This window comes from Mustelus asterias, chromosome 5 (assembly GCF_964213995.1).
Source record: "Mustelus asterias chromosome 5, sMusAst1.hap1.1, whole genome shotgun sequence".
Taxonomy (NCBI): Eukaryota; Metazoa; Chordata; class Chondrichthyes; order Carcharhiniformes; family Triakidae; genus Mustelus; species Mustelus asterias.
The window spans coordinates 100,454,195-100,477,201 of NC_135805.1; the positions used below are offsets into that span (position 1 = coordinate 100,454,195).

General features: G+C 39.9%; 1 protein-coding gene across 9 annotated transcripts in view; it reads left to right on the forward strand.

Moving 5' to 3' along the window:
• fam49a (family with sequence similarity 49 member A) overlaps positions 1–23,007 on the forward strand; it is a 210,735-nt gene that overhangs the window by 148,439 nt on the left and 39,289 nt on the right. The gene's annotated exons all lie outside the window — the stretch shown is intronic.

Below are 23,007 nucleotides of genomic sequence, written 5' to 3' on the forward strand. Positions count from 1 at the left end.
GCACTTTAACGGCAATGCTCTCGCCACCTGCTCAACCATTTGTGAGCCTCAGCAGTTATCTACAACTATTGTCTAGAAACGGATGGCTCAGTAAATGCTTGTGTCTAACCCAAAAAAGAAGAGAGGGAAAAAAACAGCTTCTCTTTTGTTCCAAAGCTTCCCTTTCTCCAAATGGTGCTGATTTGATTTGCGTAGTCCCCAATCTGTGATACACAATCAGCATTTTTGTTTTAGAAATGCCTCTATGTTTGTCCGCAAGTTTGAACAGCCTGTTTCATTTTTTTTAAAGGCAACTCGATGTTAGGTTACATCGACTAACAATTTGCTATTTCTGAGACAAAAGACTGGAAGATTTTATTTATGATGAGAATTTCCAAAAGATCTGCATGCTCGAGCGATGTGTGTTATTCTGTATAATACAGTTACATTAGGTTATATTAATGCTAGTGTAACTGCAGGCAGTAATGCTGCTGCTGATGTGAGAAACATGCAGTCACCCAACGTTTCAAAATTGAACAATGCCTCTAGTCTTCGGTAGTGCTAGAATCCGTATGTTGTATGACAGAATGCAGCATACATTTTATTGAAGAGCTGTCTTTTAATTTAATTCAGTTTAAGGAAAGGCAAAACCATCATCTGAGAATTATTTTGAAATTCTGATTGCTTCTCTGTTATTACAATGACATTGCCACTGAAATGTTGAGAAGCTGTGTTACTATTTTAGAAAGTTAAGATATAACTTGGTGTTCTGAGCACCCTGTTATAGGAAGCATAATTGAGCTATGCAAATGGCCCTGTGAAAATCCACTGGAATAAGTACCAAGAGTGAGCGATGGTTATAGTTACAAGAAAGGGAGTGATTTTTAAAAAAACTATAATAGAGAAAGTTAAAGAGTTCTAATCTGGGGTTTCAGCACTTTTAGGGAGTAAATATGATTCATCCCACTGTTTGACAGACCACAATGAGGGGTCATGAACTCCTCGTGTCAATAGAAAAGACATAGGGAAATGTTAGAAAAATACTTACCTTGAACGGCATTGAAATAGGCAATAACATCATTTAAAGAGAATTGGCCAAGTATTTGAAAAGGAGAGAGATATAAAATGAAGCAGATTAGCATTAGAATGGATTGTTCTAATTGAAGCTGCTGGTAAATACACAATGGACTAAATGAACTCGGTCTGTGCTTTTATTTTGATCTGCAAAATTTAAAAATAATGTATAACTCTTTTCCCCCCAGTTCTTTCTTCCTCCTTTATTTCTCATCGGATTTCCACGTTTAGGCATTTACTTTTTCCCTTACTAAATGCAAGGATTTTCATTTTTCGCACCCAGTATCTGGTTTTCAGTGTAGAGCAAGGACCTACAGTGAAATATCATTGGCTAAAGCTGGATACAAAAGCCTTTTTTTTAGGTAATAACAGTTACAACTATTCAGGTTTCATCTGTTGGCTTCATTAGCGCACACAGCTGTTATCCACCAACATCTAACAGTACACATGCTCAAGAAGATAATTCATTCAAAACCTGGGCAGCTGATTCTATCCAAGGACAAATAATAAATCTGAACATTTTATTATTGTATGAATGATTTGGTGGATCTGAATAGAAGCTTTCTTAATTGCATGTAATATTTTATCAATTTTCTTGAATACCTTGTTGGGATGTGGGAAATGATGCTTGTATTGGGAAGTGTCCATTATTGACATATAACTCTTGACAGTGCAGAATGCATCACTTCTAAACCTAACTGTATCCTCACCTGAGATCCATACATACATTTTTCAAATATAGATTTCGGGAATAATTTGAAGCAGAAATCCAAGCTATTTTCTTCTTTCCTTCGCCACCCTGAAGCCATGAGTTCAGTTCAGAGGTGTATGTGATAGAGCAGTGTTATTTCCATGACTGGCTCATGAGTGATCTGTAGGTGCTGTTTTTGATAGGGTGAAGGAGGCTGAATGGAAAATGAGTGGTCTGTCTTGCACTTGCAGCTGCCATCTCAGACTGTCAAATCAAGTGTCAGATGGCCAATTAGTGGACATCCAGCAGGAAAGCAGCCATGGGGCAAGGGTTCAGTTGAATGGAAAATTAGAAGGTAGGAGTACAGGTTAATGACGAGGCTGATGGTGACTAGAAAATAAAAGGAAGGAACAGAATGTATCGATGTCATATTATCTGAGAAATCATACAGAAGTAGGGAAATTTGATAATAGAACAAACTTAAAGGCTTTGTATCTGAATGCAAGAAGCATTTGGAATAAAATTGAGTTAACAGTGCACATAGAAAAAAAGAGGTATGATTTGGTGATGATTACTGAGATGTGGTTGCAGGGAAACCAGGTTTGAGAATTGAATATCCAAGGGTACCTGGCAAAAAGGAAAAGGAGGTGGTGTAACTTTGTTAGTGAGGGAAGAGAGAAGTGCTGTGGTGAGAAATAATTTAGACACTGGAGATCAAGATGTAGAATCAGTTTGAGTAGAAGGGAAAGAAGTCGCTGGTGGGAGTAATCTATAGATCACATAACAGTAACAGTTGGCCACAGTATAAATCAGGAAATATTGGGAGCTTGTAAAAAAGGTACAGGAATAATCATGGATAATTTTAATGTGCACATAGACTGGATTAATCAAATTGCCAAGGGTAACCTCAAGGGGGAAGGAGTTCATTGAATGTATTGGAGATTGTTTCTTGGAGCAATATGTTGTGAACCAACCAAGGAGCAGACTATTCTGAATTTGGTGTTATGTAATGAGGGGGGATTAACTAATGATCTCATAGTTAAGAATCCTCTGGGGAAAAATGATCATAGCATGCTAGAATTCAAAGTTCAGATTGAGGGCGAGAAACTGGAGTCCTACACTAGGGTCCTGGAGTTAAACAAAGGTAATTACATAAGCATGAGATGAGACTTGGCCTTAGTGGTCTGGGCAGGAAGGCTAAAAGGTAGAACAATTGATGAGCAGTGACAGTTGTAATGAGATATTCAATTCCTCTCAACTAAATTATATTCCAGAGAGAGAGAAAGATTGTGAGAGGGGAAAAAACATCCATGGCTAAGCAAGGAAGTTAGGAAACTTTTAAAGATCAACAAAGGGTTACTAAAAAAGTAATAAAAAGAACAAAGATAAATTATGAAAAAAATCTAATGCAAAATATAAGAAAGGATAGCAAAAGTCTCGGAACACAGAAATGGTTGAGACACTAAATCAATATATAGCCTCAGTTTTCACAGTGGAGCAAACTGGTACCATCCCAATAGTAACAGGTAATGCAGAGGTAATAGAAAGGAAGGAACTTAGAACACTCATCATCAATAGGGAAAAAGTACTGAGCAAACCAGTGGGATTGAAGGCAGACAAGTCCACAGGACCTGATGACTTCCATCCTAGGGTATTAAAGGAAGTGGCAGCGGAGATAGTGGATCTATTAGTTATAATATTCCAAAATTCCCTGGATGTGGGGAAAGTTACAGTTGATTGGAAAAATGCTAATATTCAAAAAGGGAGGGAGGCAGAAAATAGGAAACTGGACCAGTTTAACATCTGTTGTTGGGAAATTGTTAAAATCCATTATTAACAAAGTAATGACAGGAAAGTCAAAATGCAATCCATTAGAGTCAGCACAGTTTTATGAAGGGTAAATCATGTTTGACTAATTTGCTGGCGTTCTTCAAAGATGTAACAAGCAAAGTGGATAATGGACATCCTGTAGATGAAGTATATCTGGACTTTAGGAAAGCACTTGATAAGGTGCCACCCAAAAGGTTAATACACAAGGTAAGATCACATGGGGTTAGGAATAATTTATTAGCTTGGATAGAGAACAGGTTTATTTGGTAGCAAATACCATAAGCTTTCGGTCTCCGAAAGCTTATGGTATTTGCTACCAAATAAACCTGTTGGACTTTAACCTGGTGTTGTGAGACTTCTTACTGTGCTAACCAATAAAAAGCAGGGAATTTGGATAAATGGGTCCTAATCAGGTTGGCAATGTAATTAGTGGCGTGCGGCAGGGTTCAGTCCTTGGGTCCCAACTATTTATAATCTATATTAATACTTGGATGCAGGGCTAAAGAGTACAATAGCCAAATTTTCAGATATCACTAAGATAGGTGGGATAGTAAGTTGTGGTAAACAAATAAGCAATTTACAAATTAATATGGATAGGTTAGATGAATGGGCCAAAATTTAGCAAATCAAGTTTAATGTGGATAAGTGTGAGGTTATCCATTTTGGTCGGAAATATCGAAGACAACTTACCATCTAAATGGAGAGGAACTGCAGAGTGCTTCTGTGCAGAAGGACCTGGGTGTCCTGCATGAATCCCAGAAAACGAGTATATTGGTACAGCAGGTAATAAGGAAGGCAAATGGAATTTTGGCATTTATTGCTAAAGGAATAGAGTATAGAAGTAGGGACGTATTGCTGCAACTATACAAAGCATCGATGAGACTGTGCACAATACTCCAGGTGCAGTTTTACTTGAGGAGAGATGTAGTTACATTGGAGGCAGTTCAGAGGAGGTTCACGAGGTTGATTCCAGAGATGAGGTTGATATATAAGATGATGAAAGGTATTGACAGAGTAGTTGCAGAGAAGATGTTTCCTGTTGTGGGGCAATCTGTAACAAGAAATCATACTTTTAGGATAAGGGGCAGCAAATTTAAAACAGAAATGAGGAGAAATTGCTTCTCTCAAAGGGTAGTGAATTTGTGGAAATCACCCAACGTCCCAGCAAACACTGCACCCAGAATGTGGTGGTTTCTGGGACATTCAGTGAATTTAAGGAGGAGAGAGACAGATTTTTAATTAGTAATGGGATGAAAGATTATGGAAAACAGGTAGGAAAGTGGAGTTGGGCCGAGATGAGATTGGCCATGATCGTATTAAATGGCGGAGCAGGCTTGAGGGGCTGAACTACATACTTCTGCTCCTAGTTCTTATGTTATGTTCTAATTAGACGTGGAAGAGTGTCCCCGTAACCAATCGGGAGTCTAGGCTGGGATTTCATGTGGCAGAGAGATTATGCCACAAACAGGAAGTTGGCCATAGCTACGAATTTAAAGGCCTCCCTCTCTCTGTCTTTCTTTATTGAAGCCTCAAGAAAGTCAAAAAATTAACTCAATCATAAGACACTGCCACTTTCATCAGTAAAATCTGCTGCTCCAGCTGTCTCAGTGACAGGCCTTTTCTTCCACTTTGTGCTGCTTGGCTATACCTGCCAAAAGCCCTCCCAAACTTCAATTTGTCTGATGCCTGAAAAATGCAGCGGACAATGAAAAATTCCACACAATTGGGCTTTTTTAACAAGCTCAACAGCTTGTTAACTTAATATTTAAAAATCATGGGTGGGCTTCCGATTTATGTGCTTGCTCACCTTGCATGACTGGCATGATAACATCTGATTCAACATCATCCTGCTGCATCTTACGTTTATGCGCACGGGATGGCCCAATTTGTGGCTGCAAAATCCAGCTCCCTATGTCTCAACTCAATATACAGCTAGCACTCTGAACCACAGGGAAACTGCATGCAGCACTTGATTGTATTTTCCTATTTAGGTTTATGAAAAAATTGTAAATGTGTGATTCAAAGTGAAACCATTTTATCAGTAGAACAATTCTCGGCATCAGCTGAAATGCCCTTTCATTGTTAATGCATTTGTTCAGAACTCATTTATTAGTGATTTTCTATGTTTAAAGTTTTAAAGTTTATTTATTAGTGTCACAAGTAGGCTTACATTAACACTTCAGTGAAGTTACTGTGAAAATCCCCTAGTCGCCACACTCCGGCACCTATTCAGGCACACTGAGGGAGAATTTAGCATGGTCAACGCACCTAACCAGCACGTCTTTTGGACTGTGGGAGGAAACCGGAGCACCCGGAGGAAACCCACGCCGACACGGGAAGAACGTGCAGACTCTGCACAGACAGTGACCCAAACCAGGAATCAAACCAGAGTCCCTGGTGCTGTGAGGCAGTGCTAACCACTGTGCCACCGTGCCACTCATGTAAAGATCCAGAAGTGCTCAATGGTATTGTGTTACACAAACTGAGTTATTTATATCCCATTACAAAATTACTGACTGACTTGATTGCAGAAACAATCTTGTTACAGTTTTATCTATGCAAATTGACAATCTTTATTAGAAAACCTCAGCCCTCAGATATCAAAATTTGGTTACCAGGAATGGGTAAATAAATCTATACTGCCCTCTGGTAGTTTGGTTTGGTACTGCAGCTTCTCAGAAACATTTTACAGGATAAGTTGATTGTGAATGACTTGACTGTTTTATTTTACTGAGAAACTGTTGTAGATGAAATTATATAGGGCCATTATTTTAAATACACCTGTTTTATGAAATGTCCAAATTAGTCTACATTTGCTTGAGGTTTTTCCTCTATTCTCTTTTTCCTTAGTTCCCCCCCCCCCCCCCCCCCCTGTTATCTTCCCTCTCACCCATTCCACTGTAGCACACCAACTGAGGACAGGCAGCTTATTGTTCACATTCCTTAGCCACTGTTTCTCTGGCCAGCTGCTGGTAGGTAAAGGAGCAATCGGGAAAACTTTGCTGCCATCTGTCAAAGTCAAGCAGCTGTATCAGTAATTCCGCAAAATCAATGCTATCTCTGTCCTACTGTTCGTGACGTTGCATATTTGTACCAATACATGCCCAATGTGCTGCCTTTTGTAAATGTTTTTAATGTTTTTTAAGCAAGGAACAGGTTGAATGACAGTATGAAAGTTTGTTCATTGTGAGGTAACATGCACTGTTTGTTATCGGTTGACTATTTAAAAAATGTTAACTTATAGGGGACATGAAACAGGGTACTCTCTCATTTTAGAATTCATCTATAACAAGGAATCAGATTATGAAAATCTGTTTGAACCAGTGCTTGAATTATATTAGATTGTTGATGTTCAGGAAGGTGAACTTGGACAAAGATACCAAAGGTGCAAAGTTTGGCCCCAAACCTTTGAATCCGTCAAAAAAAATTGAAACAATTGTTTTCAATCCAGGAGATCGTGAAATCGTTTGCTTCAGTTCTTAAATGAATGGATAGATTTGTTATCTCCATTGTGTGCTGTGATTAGAATATAAACAAACACCTTTAGGTGTGTCATTATCATTAATAGAAGATAACAGACAGTGTGGGTAAATTGCAACAGTAACCCATTTGGCCATACAGTTTGAGTGTCAATCGTAAACATCATCTGAGCTTCAGGCTTAGTTTTGTGCCATAAATTCATTTAGAAGTTTCTATTTGTAATATGAATATTATCGTGTCTTTGTGCGGCAGACTGTTATATTTGACACTGAAGATATTCTGATGCCATTTGAAAAAAGATAATATTGATTTATTATGTTAACCTGAAAATAATTTAGATCACAGTTGCAATAGTATAGTTATTTAGAACCAGACTGTATAGTTAGGCATAGAGTTGTTTAAGGTGTAGTGTTGTTGTGAGCTCCTCATTAGCAATGGTTCTGGTGCAGAACAATGAAGGACTCACTCTGAGTGAAAATGTGCATCTGCCGTGCATTTTACAACTGTTCTCAGCCAGTCAAACCCTTATTTAAGACTTAATCCAATTGATGTTGCAGCTGAGTGCTACAGAGACTTTTCAGTTTGAGTGAAAAGGCGTCATGTCAAATTCAGTACCTTGTGGCCTCCTGCTGCGAGCAGATTATTATCTTGCCCTAAGTGCTCTGATGATCAACATCCACCTAGTTCCTGGCAGGTTAAAAGTTGTTGCACCCATGTTCATGTAACTGAGGAACAAGATCATTGACTACCTTTTGATGTTTTTCTCTTAAATGTGGAAATAATGTTTTGTATTTGCTTGGTTCAAACCAAGGCCGCCAGTCACTTTCTCTAAAATGTGCAAATGAAACATGCCATCTACCCTACAGTTAGTCATCCTCAGAGAACCCTGTTTCCTCTTGTTTAATGGTGCAATATATGATAAAATAATGTGTGTGGGTTTTTAGACCAGCACTTTTGCATGACATGCCACAAATATTCATGCTGTGTTAAATATACGGTATCCCCCCAACCCCTGGGACTGAGCCCTGCACAGTACATCCCCACGTCCCCGACCAAACAAGCACCTTCCCCCCCCCCCCCCAACCTGCACAGGATTCCCCCCACTCATCCCTTCACTTGCTCTAGAAGCTTACCTCCTCCTTTTCAATGGGAGCTTTAAACTCATCTGCTTTACGGCAGTTAGTGTGGTAAAAAAGGGGCATGTCTCGCTTTGCTCCATTCCTTTTGCACTTTGCCGCTGGAACTGGGGCAGGCTTCACTTCTTCAGTCTCACTCAGACTGTATCAGGAAGATTGGCAAGACAGGCGCTTTCCGTTTTAAGCACAGTTTGCTCACTGAGGAGTGGCAATCCACTGCTGACTGCCACTCCAGGGAATTTGTGGGCCATTGACGTGTCAGCCTGGAATTGGACCTATGGATTCATTAATTGTGCTGACAATTGAAGCAACATATGAAGTACTTAACTTGTACCTATCTTACTGTTATTTCCATCAGTTTTGTAGTAATTTACTTCAAAGTGCTGAGCTTTTTTGGTTAATATGAATATTTCATGTTACATGAATGCCATGCGTTAAGTTGGAAACAGATTCTTCAAAATGTAAGTCGTTTGAAACTGCCACATAGAGAAAAGAACATGTACATGAATGTAACCTGCTGCTATTTCAGGTCTTGGCAGAAAAAGCTTTCCTAATGAATCAGGTTCCATTCCATGGGCGGAATTGTCCCATCCCATCTGCCACGGGAATCGTACCGGGCAGGACACCGACCATTCTAAGGTCAGTTGACCTCGGGCGGGACTTTCCGACCTTGGGGCGAACGCGACCATAAAATCCCACTCCATGTCTATTCCAGCTGAAGGAAGCTTCTTGGCTGATGATTCATCCTGAGCTATTTTTCTTGGTGCTTTTTGTCAGTGGTGGATTGCCATTGCCTTCCACTCTCTTGGGCTGGGAGAGGAGACAGCTCCCAAGTCTACCTTGGCCGGAACAGGAATTAACCCACACTGTTGATGTTATTTTTAACCTCCTGCTCGATGTTCAACCAAATTAGTTCACCAGCTGCCTCAATTTCCATACTCCAGTGATTTTGTAATTACTTCAGCTTTCAAATATTCAAGTTACAAACAAGAATCAGCTTTTTAAACTCAATTGAAGGAGCCACTATAAAAGATGAGTTGAGGAAACATCAAGCTTATTTCTTCCACAGCCAAAATAGACATGTGTAATTTCTCTATAGACATAGAGCCCTGCTTTCTAGATGCAGATGTTGGAAAATCGTGGGGATGCTCCTTATGTTTTATTAGCATAATTTTAATCAAAAGATGATAAGATCATTTCCCAATTATATTTTCTGGAGTGGAGAAATCAAGTATTGTGAAAAGGATGATAATTGATTTGACTGTTCTATGTTTTGCTGAGAGTTGGATCATGATAATGTCACAGAAACAGATGGTGGATGCATTTGCAATGCACTGTGCAAGAAAAGTGCTGACTTTCAACCAATAAAACATTGACTTAACACTGAACTAATGAGGAACAGTGGCCTGCACACAGTAAGAGAATATGTTACAGCTAGTATGCTTTGATAGGTAGGATGTCTGCTTGAAGACTGATGGCCTCAAAATGATATAGTAAATCAAAATTGAATGTCAAAACTATGATGCTGTGACAGGAAGACCTAATTGAAAGAGTAACTAAGGGCAGACGGTTACTGGAGTTGGCAGCAGTGAAGGTATGATTTTGAGGTCTTCTGATGCCCCTGGTTACAACAACTGACGGATGACCTCCCAACATTGGGCAATTGCACTTGATTGCCAGTTTGGGCAGAGAGTTGCTGAGTTGAATCCAAGCTGTTTCCTGCAGGAGGAAGAAAAATCAGGACACTATCAAGCTGCAGCAAACCTTTTGGCAACAGCATAATGAGCAGTATTGGGTAATGATCTCAAAACTGATCATTCATTGGCCTTTCTTTGGCAGAGACTAGGCACAAAATGAGAGGAAATTCAAAGATCACGCTCCTTCATTCAAAGTTTTATTTAATTTCACGATGTTACTTTCATATGACCTGTCCAGAGTCTATAATTACAATATTCAATAGGAAACGGCCTTTTTCCCTTACTATGATTACTGTGAACCATTGTTGCCAAATCGCATTAGGTCAAGAGTTTATACTGTAATTGCTTTTTTCTTTCTTTAGCTTATTAAGCTTTTGTTTAATGAAAAAGCAACAGATTATGTAGTTATTAACTCCCCTCCTGCACCCCAAACAATCACATGTCTCCCAATGCATTTAACTTTCGTCTCTGTAATTAGAAAATTGACAGTTATTTGCTGATGGTCCCATACAATGAGTGAGTTCACTCTTTTACTTTCTAGTTCTTGTCTGCTCAAGCATCCATGACACATCATTCTGTTTACCACAATAGATCTTTGCGTGCTTGCAACTCCCTGACTCTTTATTCAACAAACTACTTGATGTTAAATGGTGTTGTAATCAAAATTCAGGCAAGCGGGTTTATTCCTGTTACCATTAAGGTCAAAGCATTCAGATGAAAAAAAATCCAATTAAAAGCCCATCAATTATTTATCAGAATGTCAATCTGAATGAGACATCCTTCTGAATCACCAGTATAATCTTCTGCAGTACCACAATGTGATTAGAAAACATAGTTTAATAGCTTTCCGTTAATATAATGATGAATGCCAGACACAACTTAACATTTTTTACAAATCCAATGAAAGTACTGAAACAAAGGTAAACAGAGAACATGTTGGGATCTCAGCCTTTTTGGATAAGGAATTGTATGCTTTTCAGGGAGTGTCATGATAAGGGAAGGATGTAGCTGAACACCAACTCAACATTATAACAGTGAACTACACTACAAAAATACTTAATTAACTGTAAAGTGCTTTGGGGCATCTGGTGTTCATGAAAGGCAAGTCTTTTTTTTTAAAAATCCCTCAACATGATTTATGACCTTAATTCCTATATCACCTCCTTTTCAGAATAAAGATTGCTGAGATTCTAATGCAGGTGATAAAATACCTGACTAACGGTTTTCAATAAACTTCTGAACTAAAAGGAAGTTGATATGGCTCTTATTTGCTCATATTTCTTCACATTGAGTTAATTAACTTGGTGCTGTAGTGATCTGCAGTGGGCAGTAGAAGTAGAAGAAAAGACTTGTACTAGTGTACAGAAGTTTTGTTTTGTCGAGCCAAGACTTAGAAACAAACACCTGTCATTAAGCAGGATGTTGAATGGTAGAATACATTTTGCTGTTATTTCCTTCTGGTAAGGAGCTTCAAAATCAAGTTAGTGTTGAAGCCTTGTTATGGACAATTCCCTCAACTATTGACACACTCTTGAGAAAATTGTGAAAGGCTGTGTTGACTATATACAGTAAAAATGACAAACATTTTAGTATATAATAATGCAAATAACATCTGGTAAGTCAGTAGATACTGAATTTTACAGAAAGAGAATTCTTGCAACAAGGTATATGTCCAGCCCCAGAAAAACAATTGATGAGCTTTTAGCGACCCCATAGACCAGAGTTTCATGGCTGAAGTGGGAATCGCGTGATGGGATTAATCCCACACCCCATTCCCGCCTCCACCTTGAGTCTACCAGAGTGGATTTTCTAGCAGTCCATGCCCTAACTGACCTGTAGACCAGGAAGGAGCAAGCCCAAGTCTGAGTCCAGATCAGGCTGGACCAGCTCTATTCCCAAAACACTCTAGCCCTGTGCTTTCAGTGTAATTAGTGGCTCATCTATATACAGTTGAACATTTTAACTGCTTTAAAACTCTCTCACCGCCTCACCTTCCTCACCCCACCCCCTCAGTCATTATTCACTCTATGAACAGAACTCATAAACCCTATTATAACGATTACATGTCATTTAATAGCCCAGAATCCTCCCCAAGTATTATATAACTTCAAACCATCTGCATAAACAGAGACAAACACTTATAAAATTATGAGGCAGTTGGATTTTCATAAAACTCTCCAAGTAAAGAAACGCATTTCAGACTGCTATCTCAACAGATATCTAGACTGAATCCATAAAAACAGTGGAAAAAGATTAAACAATCACGCATTAGGGCCTAATGGTTAGGCAACTCTTTCAATAGTATGACATGTACTCTTTTTGCCCATTAGACAAACTTTTTAAAACTCATTTGAAGACTGTTTCATACTTACAATGTTGATCTTTTCTGCCAAATGACAAGCTGTCAAGTAAATAACAGTGTGGCAAACACCATTGTTCAAGGGGTAGTTGCATCTGCCATTCACAGTGCTTGTTGTAACTCACCTTAATGACACTGTATTAATGAATTATAAAGGAGGGCAAAACCATTTTACTTGCCTTAAATTGTTCCCAACTCCAACCCATGGTTCACACCTCCATGCAGCAGGCATTAAACTTGAAAGCTGCAGGAATCTGGCAGCCTCCATGAAAACTTAGCAGAAACAGGCTCTCGATAAGTACACTGTGATGTCAGCTGACTCTTTAATAGGAATGGGCAGGTTCTGGGTGCTGTTCCAGCCCCCACCCTTGTGAAAATGACTGGGGGCTGAAGCAGATACAGATTTTTCCAGTTCACTTCGTTCCAATCAGGACCAGGAAAATCCAGCCCCTGCCTTGGAAAAGTTAAGAGGCAATTCTCTTCATTCTACAGTCACTTCATTTTCCAATGGATGAAAAGTGTGCCTTAACATTAAAACTGAAAATGCTGGAAAATCTCTTGTTTAAAAGCATCTGTGGAGCGAAAAACAGAGTTAATGGCAGTGATCTAATGACCCCATTGACTGTGGGTACAAATTTCGTAATGGCCGCTAAATCTTGCGAGAGACCAAAATCAGGATTTTGAAGATCTCCATGAGATCTTCCCCGGGGTGCTGTTCCTCCAGTTTGTGCTGAGCTTCATTGGAATATGGTGCCTTGACGCTATCTATGCGATAGCTTCTTGGAATAAATTATTAAACACTGTTGCAGACTTCACCACTTAATGGGCATGTTTGCATGAACTTGATTTCCCACTACTTGATGGTTGGTAGAGCCTGACATTAAATTAATTAAGTTAAAACTCATTGTACTAGCAGCATTCATTGCTAGATATAGTGTAGACTAACATTTGGATACTTAAACGTTTGCCAAAATGTCTTTTAAACTTTCTTACTACCTCCAAAAGGTTTACAGAAAATAATAGGAATAGCATACACTGAGACCTGTTCTGTATGATAAATTATCAATGAAGTTTTCAAAAGATTTCTCGTAACATCTTATGCGAGAATAGCCAATTGATCAACCCTTAATATGTGCAAGCTTTCATGGTATGAGATTATGCAGCAGTAAATAGCAGTTGCTATTGCTTTGAGCAATGTATATATAGCCATCATTAATTTCAAATTATATTGACTAATTTCATTGGGATGAAAAAAAATCTTATTCAAAAACTGCCAGAGGCTCTTTTATTACAGTCAGTTCAAACATGAGTAAACACAGCTGTTTCTGCCCACAATAACTGAGCACTGAAGATGCTCTACCCAGAATCTTTGAAATCGACATTGATGCAAATAGAATGTGGGAACATAAAACAGAAGTGGGCTATTCAATGATGATTAGAAGCCTTTCCTTAACCATACTGCAAATTAAAAAGTGCAACATCTTAAAGCTATTTGCACTTTGGTGCAATAAATCTACATGATTCTTATATTCAGTTAAGCTCATAGCTGATTTGCACCCTAAATTCTACCTTGCCTCAGTTCCATAGCCCTTAATACCATTGACTAACAAATATTTATCAAAGTCAGTTTTGAAATTATCAATTGAACCAGCTTTAACATTTTATTTTTTAGGGGAGAGGGGAAGAGAATTCCAGGTTTTCACAACCCTTGTGGGAATAAGTGCTTCCTTGCTTTATCCCTGAACAGCCTAGCTCCCAATTTTAAGTTTAAGCCCCCTTGTTCACCCACCAGAGGATATAGTCTTTATCTAACTATTCTTGTGTTCTTTCGTGTTGAAACACATCAAATCCTTTAATCATTGTAGGCATCTCAATTACATCGCCTCTTCATGTTCTATAGTTAACGGAATACAAGCCTAGTCTACAGAACTGTCCTTGTGATTTAACTCTTCTAGCTCCAATATAATTCTACTGAAGCTGTGCTATCCGTCTATTGTCAATATATGCTCACTGAGGCACAGTGCCCAGAACTGAATGCAGGCATTCGGATGGGACCTAACCAGAAGTTTGTGCAAGTTTGTAACTTGCACCAGTTGTGTTCTAGTCCTCTTTGCAATAAAGATTGAGATTAATTTAATCCTTTAAATTATTTTATGTATCTGTTCGCTTTTTTGTTTTTTTTGAAGCTTGTATAAGTGGTGGGAACTGTATCTTGATTTGACTATTTTGGCCAGTGACTACTTCAACTTGGTTGTATTCCAAGTCACCCTAACAATAAGTTCCCACTTGCAACATTTGCATTATTTTGGCATTCATTTGTATTTGAAGGGTGAATGAGGAATAATATCTGATTCCCTGTTGTGGTCTTTTTTTTATAGTAATAAAGTCCCAACACACAGCACTCACCCTACCTGTGTCTTTGTTCAATTACTGATTTGTACAATATGAAATTTTGCGGTCAGCTTTTTGCATATGCTACCATTGCCATCACTCTTACGAGTTGTTGTCTGTCACCTTCACTCAAGAAAAACATGGGTGTGACACAGAATTGGGTCTTATATTCAAAAAGAGGAATAGAACCGAAATGAGATAGATGGCTTTATATTGTGCATAACTCTAAAGAGACCCTACTGTTACAATCAGTAAATAGTTGCATTTAAACACTGGTGACTACACACTAAAACTGTTTTGCAATAATGTGAAAATATAACTGCATTCTTTTACGATTTTATTCCTGCATTCATTACTGTGGGTTCATAAAGGTGTGTCAAAAATCATAGTGCTACCCTTCATTTCTTGGTACTGGGGGAATATGGATGTATTGTGCTTGGGAGTGCTCTTCCCTTTGGGAAATGCATTGATGTTGGTACTTCCTGTTGGTCCTCATCACTAAGTGAAAGGGGGTGGGGATCAATGCTGCAAGAGGCACTTCAGAACTCACCCTGAAACTCCCAAGAAGAAGTCCATGCATTGCTCCGGTCTTCAAGGCAATCACATTATTAAAACATCAGACAGCTCCATGATGATGAAAGTAAAATACTGTGGATGCTAGAAATCTGAAATAGATCTCCAGCATGGGGAAATCCCATGAGACACTTTCTTTAAGGTAATGAAGTAGGACTTTCGTTGTGTCAGCTTTTTGAAGAACGCAGTAAGTAATTAATTCTAATTTGTGTGCCTTACCAAAATAAAGGATAACATATGCCAAGCAGTAAGTGGAAAAACAGGGAAACCAAGTTTGGGTATGAAGAATGGTGGTACGAGAATAGGAGGAGAGTATTGGGTTGATTGTGAGGCTCCTAATTTCATTTGACATGGCACAGAACAGTTATAAGGTTAATAAATCGGTCATTGCTTCTCTCTCAAAGAAACAATGGCTTAGGAGAGATTGAGACAAGTAATTTTAGCAATTGTAATGGGACTTGTGTTGTTTCTTTCTCATCTACTTTCAAATAAGCCATATCTTGAGAAACGAAGGAAAGATGTGCCACAATACTGAATGTGGTCTTCTTCACCAAATGATAAAGGGCCAATAGAATTCTGAAGCAAATATAGAAAGAACTACAATGTTTTATATCCAAGAAGCCAAAATAAAAACCTTTTCTTGCCTATACCAGCCTGCTAATAAATACAAAGCACAGAAGCAGCAGCTCTAGAATCATTTGTGCCAGGATTTTAAGTGAAGGATTGATCCTGAACTCTACCCTGGTTCTGTTAGAGAAAATCTGAGTGCAGCAATCATTGACAATCGTTTGCATTAAATTTACGTTGTTGCAGATTTTTAAAGTACCAACATAAAAAACATCCAGGCTGCTTAGTGGAGTGCTCTCAGGAACAGATAGAGCACAAGACTTTTATTCTCTGGGTGCATTTTGAGAGCAGCTTCTTATTTTCCTGAAGCAGCTGGCTTTGTAAATATGGAGGGATTAACAGTTGCGGATGCAATGACCCTCATTGGTCTCACCTGTCATGACCACTGCAGCTTATCCAGACAAGTCAGAGGAGAACTGTCCTCATTGCCTTTGCTTTACAAGGCAGTCTGCACAGAATTGTGTTGTTAGCTGCACAATGCAATGCACGTGGCACATCGATCAGGGTTGGATCTTCCTGAAGGTGGGTTCATGTCACCACCCTTTCACTATTCTGTTGCGGGAACCATGTTGCATTCAGAAGTGATGATCACGAGGGGTCACGGGCTCAAGGTGAGAGGGGCAAAGTATAACTCAGATATTAGAGGGATGTTTTTTAAACAGAGGGTGGTGGGGGCCTGGAATGCACTGCCAAGTAGGGTGGTGGAGGCGGACATGCTGACATCGTTTAAGACTTGCCTGGATAGTCACATGGGCAGCCTGGGAATGGAAGGATACAAACGATTCGTCTAGTTGGACCAAGGAGCGGCACGGGCTTGGAGAGTCGAAGGGCCTGTTTCCTGTGCTGTACTGTTCTTTGTTCAATCATGCAGGTAAAATCAATTAAGTGATAGCTGCTATTTTTATCAGGGACATAAGTTTTATCAGTTTTAATCTAGGAGGGAGGCTTCCAGAGACTTTTACGAGGTAGCAAAATTCCTTCCAAGTGGAAAGCGTCAGATGTGGCATCACTGGTTTTTCTGAAGAGCAATGGTTTGTCCTCTTGTAAAATCACCTTTTTCTATCTAGGTAACTATAATGCTTTCATTATGTGGTATTTCATGGTGTCCGCATTATTAAAAGGAAGAAACACTTGGTGGAGAATGGCTCTTGAGGAAGAAATGGCTATCACCTGTATCCATGTCAGCTCACCTCACTGAGAAATCCTCTGATAGCAGAGGAGGTAAAAATCGAGAGGTTCTTCATCCTCAAAGGTTCTCAGAAGGCAAGAGAGAAAAGTGTCTCGACTGCAAAAAAGCATTTTTAAAAATCAGCTACTGCTGCAGTGAATGGGGCTTGATATCTGGGAGGGCCTCCAAGAGGTGAAAAACCAAGCAGATCTGGCACTTTGCCTCAGAAAACTCAAAACATCTTCCAATATAGAGTTTGCTTCCTAGAGCAGCACAAGACATGCTGCTTCTTCCAAAATGTATACACAGGTTGCTTTGTGATCAGCTTCCTAAAGGAAAAGGAATGCTCACTAATTAAGAATCAACAAATCATTTTATGCCTAGCTGTTTGACAGTTTACCGGCCAAGTTGTATTCTATTCACAAATGGGATCAGCACAGACCTACCTAAGTGTACAATAGTATGCTTCTGGCTTGCAGTCTGTCAGAATCCATGACGAAAGGCATCATCACCCTCATTTACAAGTGGAAAGGGAGTGGGAGAAAATCCAAAATTGGCAGTTAGCTTCACTGCTTAAAGTGGACAATAAAATTCTGTTCAGGGTCATTGCAATTTGGGTCAAGTCTGCTCTGGAGTTGGTATCCACCATGATCAAACCTGCACTGTACCTGATAGATCTCAAGGATTTAGTCACCTGTGTGCAGGACAGGGCTGGCCGCCTCCCTCATCTGTTTGGAGCAGGAGAAGGCCTTTTTTAGTATATTACTACACAACATAATGGATATGGTCTCCAAAATTGGGTTTGGCAGAGAATCCTCAATTAGATGCTACTCTATCTCTTCCTGATGGTCACTGTTGTGTACAGTTGCATCTAACTGTGTGTGGACCCTCAGTATGCAAACACCTGGTATCACAATGTTTGACCTCTCCTTGGTCTGGTTGCATTGCCATGGAACACTCCAGTCAAATGGATCATGCTGTACCATCCCTGACGGAAAGTTTCTTCAGAAAAATATTTTCGACCACAAGCTCTTCAGGCATGTCCTCAAAGCCCTATAGGGAAAGGAGATGGTGGATCCTGTCAACTGATTCCCTAAGCAGACTGTTGAAATGTTATTACAGAATGCCGTAACTTTCAACCAATCGCCAAGACATTGATGAGAAAGGCCCAGTTGTGTATTCACGTTGTTCCTAGTTAGAACAAGGGCACTTTAAGGGACTGATCATGTAATGTCCTGATATCATCAACCATTTGTGTGGGCAAACAGACGGTCTATCCTAACAGCCTGTTTACACCTTTCCTTTAGAGCTCTTGTTTGTTTGTTTCTGGTCTGCAAGCTTATCCTTTAAAAAATACCACAGGCCCTCCCTATCAGATTCTTCCTACAAACCTAGAGTTATCATTCCACTCTGCATTTGAGATGTCTGTGGTGGTAGAGACTGTCAACCACCACCTTCTGGAATTTGGCCTTTGCAAAAAGGCAATGATTTTTGCCCAGGTTCTTCCTGAGCAGCACTGTAACGTAGGGCTTTGTGCCCTGTGGGCTGTTCCAGGGATGCACACCGGGATAAACATCAACCGCTGCTGGAGGACCATTAATTCACTGAAAGGTGCTGTTTGGTCTGCCAGAAAACTACTACTCTTTTAGTGCAAAGAGCTGTCGATAACCAAGGGTTTCAGAATGATGTACTCAAGGTCCATGACTATGTGCTGAGGAATGCACTAAGGCTTGGGACAGCCACTGCAAAGGCTCAGTGGAGAAAGACCACTGTCTAACGTCCACCTGCCATAGTATACCAAGGGATTGGAAATCATGGAAAGCCCCTCAGGCTGTATGCAATGGAGAATGTTTAACATGAAATTTAAATGTATATTCTAGATATAACCTTCAACGGCAAATATAATGGGACACCTTGTGTACTATGTTGAAAGAAACTGATTGATTTGTATTACATTTTATGTTAAGTGTGAACTATTATATAATGTACTTTTGCAAATGTTATAAATAAAGTATATCTTTTGGAGAAAAGAAAGCAAAGTACCTTGACCTGGATGCATCAAAATCTGTTTGCTATTCTTAAGTTTCCACTTCTGCTTTGTAGTGTGCCATGTAGGTTAGGCACAATGAAAGAGCGTGTGCAAAAAGGCAGTGGTTAGACTCGATGATTGAAGTAGTATTTCTCTGGGGATGAGTTGGTTGCCAACTTAGGTTTATGTCATGCTTGATAGACAATCACCAAGAAATGTCTTCAGCACACCTATCCCTCGCTTGGTGCTGCTTTCAAATATTCATTTTGAAAAATCACCACAGATCCTTTAAATCTCTCAAATTAGTTGGTTACTGTCTTCAAACAATCATCTTTGAGCATTGTTTTCCCCTGGTTGGATTCTCCATTCTCCTCCCATTTTTCCCAGGTTTGACATCCGGTGTATCCCTTTTCTTCACCGACTTGAAACATAGCAGGATGACTTGAGCCACCTTCCTATATCCAAGGAGTGATTTGTAATTGATCCCTTTTTGCTGTATTTCTGTCCTTAAGTTTGGATTTCCCAAGTGTGCAAAATTGTAAAAGCTGATATGCAACGAGCATTGCTTTTAAAATAATTCTTGAGGATTTTCGAAGTACGTAACTGCAGTTGAGGAACCTCGTCCACTGGCCGCACACATCAGGAAGTCATGGATGCACTGCCTGCAAGTTTCTGTCCATTGATTTCAATGGAAAGATAACTGTGGGTTGTAAGTCAGCACCATGTGTTTGGAAATTCCACCTCCTGGGTTCAGAGGAGTCAACTGTAGTGAGAGAGCAGAATACCTGTGGATGAGTTTTTGTCAGTATATTATTTTGTGAGTATATACTGTCCTGTAGATGGCACTATTTGACTGTTCTAGCTGCATAACTTGCTAAAATACAATGTCACAAGTAAAAGCAAATTACTGCAGATGCTGGAATCTGAAACCAAAAGAGAAAATGCTGGAAAATCTCAGCAGGTCTGGCAGCATCGTAAGGAGAGAAAAGAACTGACGTTGACTTTGTCAAAGCTGACTAAGGGTCATCTGGACTCGAGTAATGCCACATAAGAAAAGTCCTCAGCGCACCTATTCCTCGCTTGGTGCTGCTTTCAGATATACATTTTGAAAAATCACCGCAATTCCTTTAAATCTCTCAAATTAGTTGGTTACTGTCTTCAAGCAATCATCATCCACAAGTAATTTCATTTATGAACAAATGTCTGCGCTGTTGGCCTTTGACTGCTACAGAGAAAGTCAGTTGAGTCACCTTCCTGTACTGCAAAATAAACACACTGCAAAATGTCCACTTTCATCCATTTATTTAGCTGTATGCGCTTTCTCAAATGAGCTGCATTTGTAAAAATGTGGCTTTTGTAGCCAAGCACATTCATCATTGGTGATTATATTAACTCCTGTTTGGCATCAAGAATGACATTTAATTTAGATTTTCTTAAAATATTTAGGAAAGAAGCATGTAATTATTGTTGTATTGTCTCAAAGTGGTTTTTATACCAATGTATTTTCAGTAATGAAAGCCTAAGAAAATTAACTATATAGTAGAAAATGTTCTAAAATGTCAGATTTTGTTTTGGGTATCAGTAGTTGTATCCCAACAAGGCGCATTATTCTGCAGAGCACTTTTAATCCTGCTATGTTTCAGTATTCAGTAAGACAAATTATTTGATGTGGCAAAATTGGTAAAAATCATGGGCCAGTTTGGGGGGAAATGACTTCAAGGGGAAGCTGCAAACAATACTTGTCCTGCAGACCTATCAGTCATTCCTTTCATCTGCGCTTCAATTTTAAACAGAAAGCATTCATGTGTTCTGCCTCTCCCACAGGAAGTTCCCAGCTGGTCACTGTAACAGCTGTTCTTGCAGTAAGCAAGCGAAGCTCAGTACACCATTTTAGAATTTGAGTCTAAGTGTCAGTACATGCTCACTCGAACAGCTGTTACAGTAACCGGATGGAAACTTTTCACTCTTTGGTGGGCTGAAAGAGACCGACTCCTGATTTTAAAAATAATGAATACTGAAACTGGTGGGAAAAAGTTGTTCCACAGGGTTAAAATTGCAGCTTTGTAGTGCACAGTGTTGCTATTTCTTTGCTTATTTTGAATTAGCGAATAATGCAGCACAATAGAAGGCCATTCGGCCCATCATGCCTGTGCAGGCCAAGTTATGCACAGCCGAAGCTCTAATTTTTTTTCTCCACCACCACCTCCCCAGAGTGCCATTTAATTCTCAAATATAGTTTCATGGGTAACAATAACCTCTAGTGCCTTGTCATAAAGACTGTTCTTAACACAAAATGCTAATTGGTGGGTATTGCCGGACAGATTGGTCGTTACCTCTCTGAGTGGGGGGACATCACCAAGAGTGGCTCAGCAATGATTAACCATGTCCTAAAGGAGTAGAGTGTGGCTTGTAGAGTGTGTCTATGCTGGGGTGGTGAGGGAACTAACAAGAGGGAAAAACCTACTTGACCTCAGCTTCACGAACCCACCTGTTGCCGATGCATCTGTCCATGTCAGTATTGGTAGGAATAATTGCCGCAAAGTCCTTATGGAGACAAAGTCCCATCTTCACATTGAGAATTTCCTCCATAGTGTTGTGTGGCACTACCACCATGCTAAATGGGATAGATTTCAAATGGGTCTAGCAACTCAAAACTGTACATCCATAAGGTACTGTGAGCCATCAGCAGCAGAATTGTCTCCAACCGCATGTTCCTCCATTACCATCAAGCCAAGGGATCAACCCTGGTTTAATGAAGAGTGTGAGAAGGTATATCAGGAGCTACACCAGTTATACCTTAAATAAATGAGTTACAAAATAGGACTACTTGATTGCCAAATAGCAGAAACAGCATGCAATGGACAGAGTTAATGCAACCCTACAACCAGTGGAAATAATGTAAGCTCTGCAGTCCTGCCATTTCCAGCTATGAACGGTGGTGGACACTGAAACAACTAACTGGAGGAGGAGGCTTCATAAATATCCACATTCTCCGTGTTCGGGGAGCCCAGCTCATCAGTGCAAAGACAAGGCTGAAACATTTCCAACGACATTCAGCCGGAAGTGCTGAGTGGGATGATCCATTCTGGGATCTCCTCCTGAGGTCCCCAGCATCACAGATGCCAGCCTTCAGCCAGTTCAGTTCACTCAAGAAGTAGCTGAAGGCATTTGATACAACAAAGGCTATAGGCCCTCTCACCATTTCAGCAATAGTACTGTTTTTTCCCACAAAAACAACCCAAATCCAACCAGTTACCACCTCATCACTCATCTTTCAATCATCGTGATGGAAGGTGTGATTGACAGTATTTCAGTCGGCATTTACACAGGACTAACCTGCTCAGTAATGCTTGGTTTGGGTTCTCTCAGAGCCATTTGGCTCACTGCTGCCTTGGTCCAAACATGGATGAAGGAGCTGAATACCAGGGGTAAGGTGAGAATGATTGCCCTTAATATCAAGGCAGCATTTGACCAAGTTCCGCAAAAGGAGCCCCAGCAAAACTGGAGCTAAGGGGTGAAGTCTCCACTAAGTATTCCAGTCATACCTAGAATAATGAAAGATGATAGTGGTTGTATGTGGTTAATCATCTCTGTCCCTGGCCAACACTGGAAGAGTTCCTCAGGTAGTGTCCTAGGCCCAACCATCTTCAGCTGCATCATCAATGACCTTCTCTTCATCATAATGTCAGTGGAGATGTTTGCTGTTGATTGCAGTGTTCAGAATCAATCACAACTCCTCAGACACTGAAGCAGTCTGTACCCTCATACAGCAAGACAGAGACATGTTTCAAGCTTGCGACAAAAAGTGGCAAGTAAAATTCACGCAACAGTGTCAGGCAATGACCATCTCCAACAAGACAGAATCCAATCATCTCACCGTTGCATTCAATGAATCCTCCCACTACCAACTTTCTAGGAGTTACCATTGACCAGAAACTGAACTGGACCAGCCATGTAAATACTGTGGCTACAA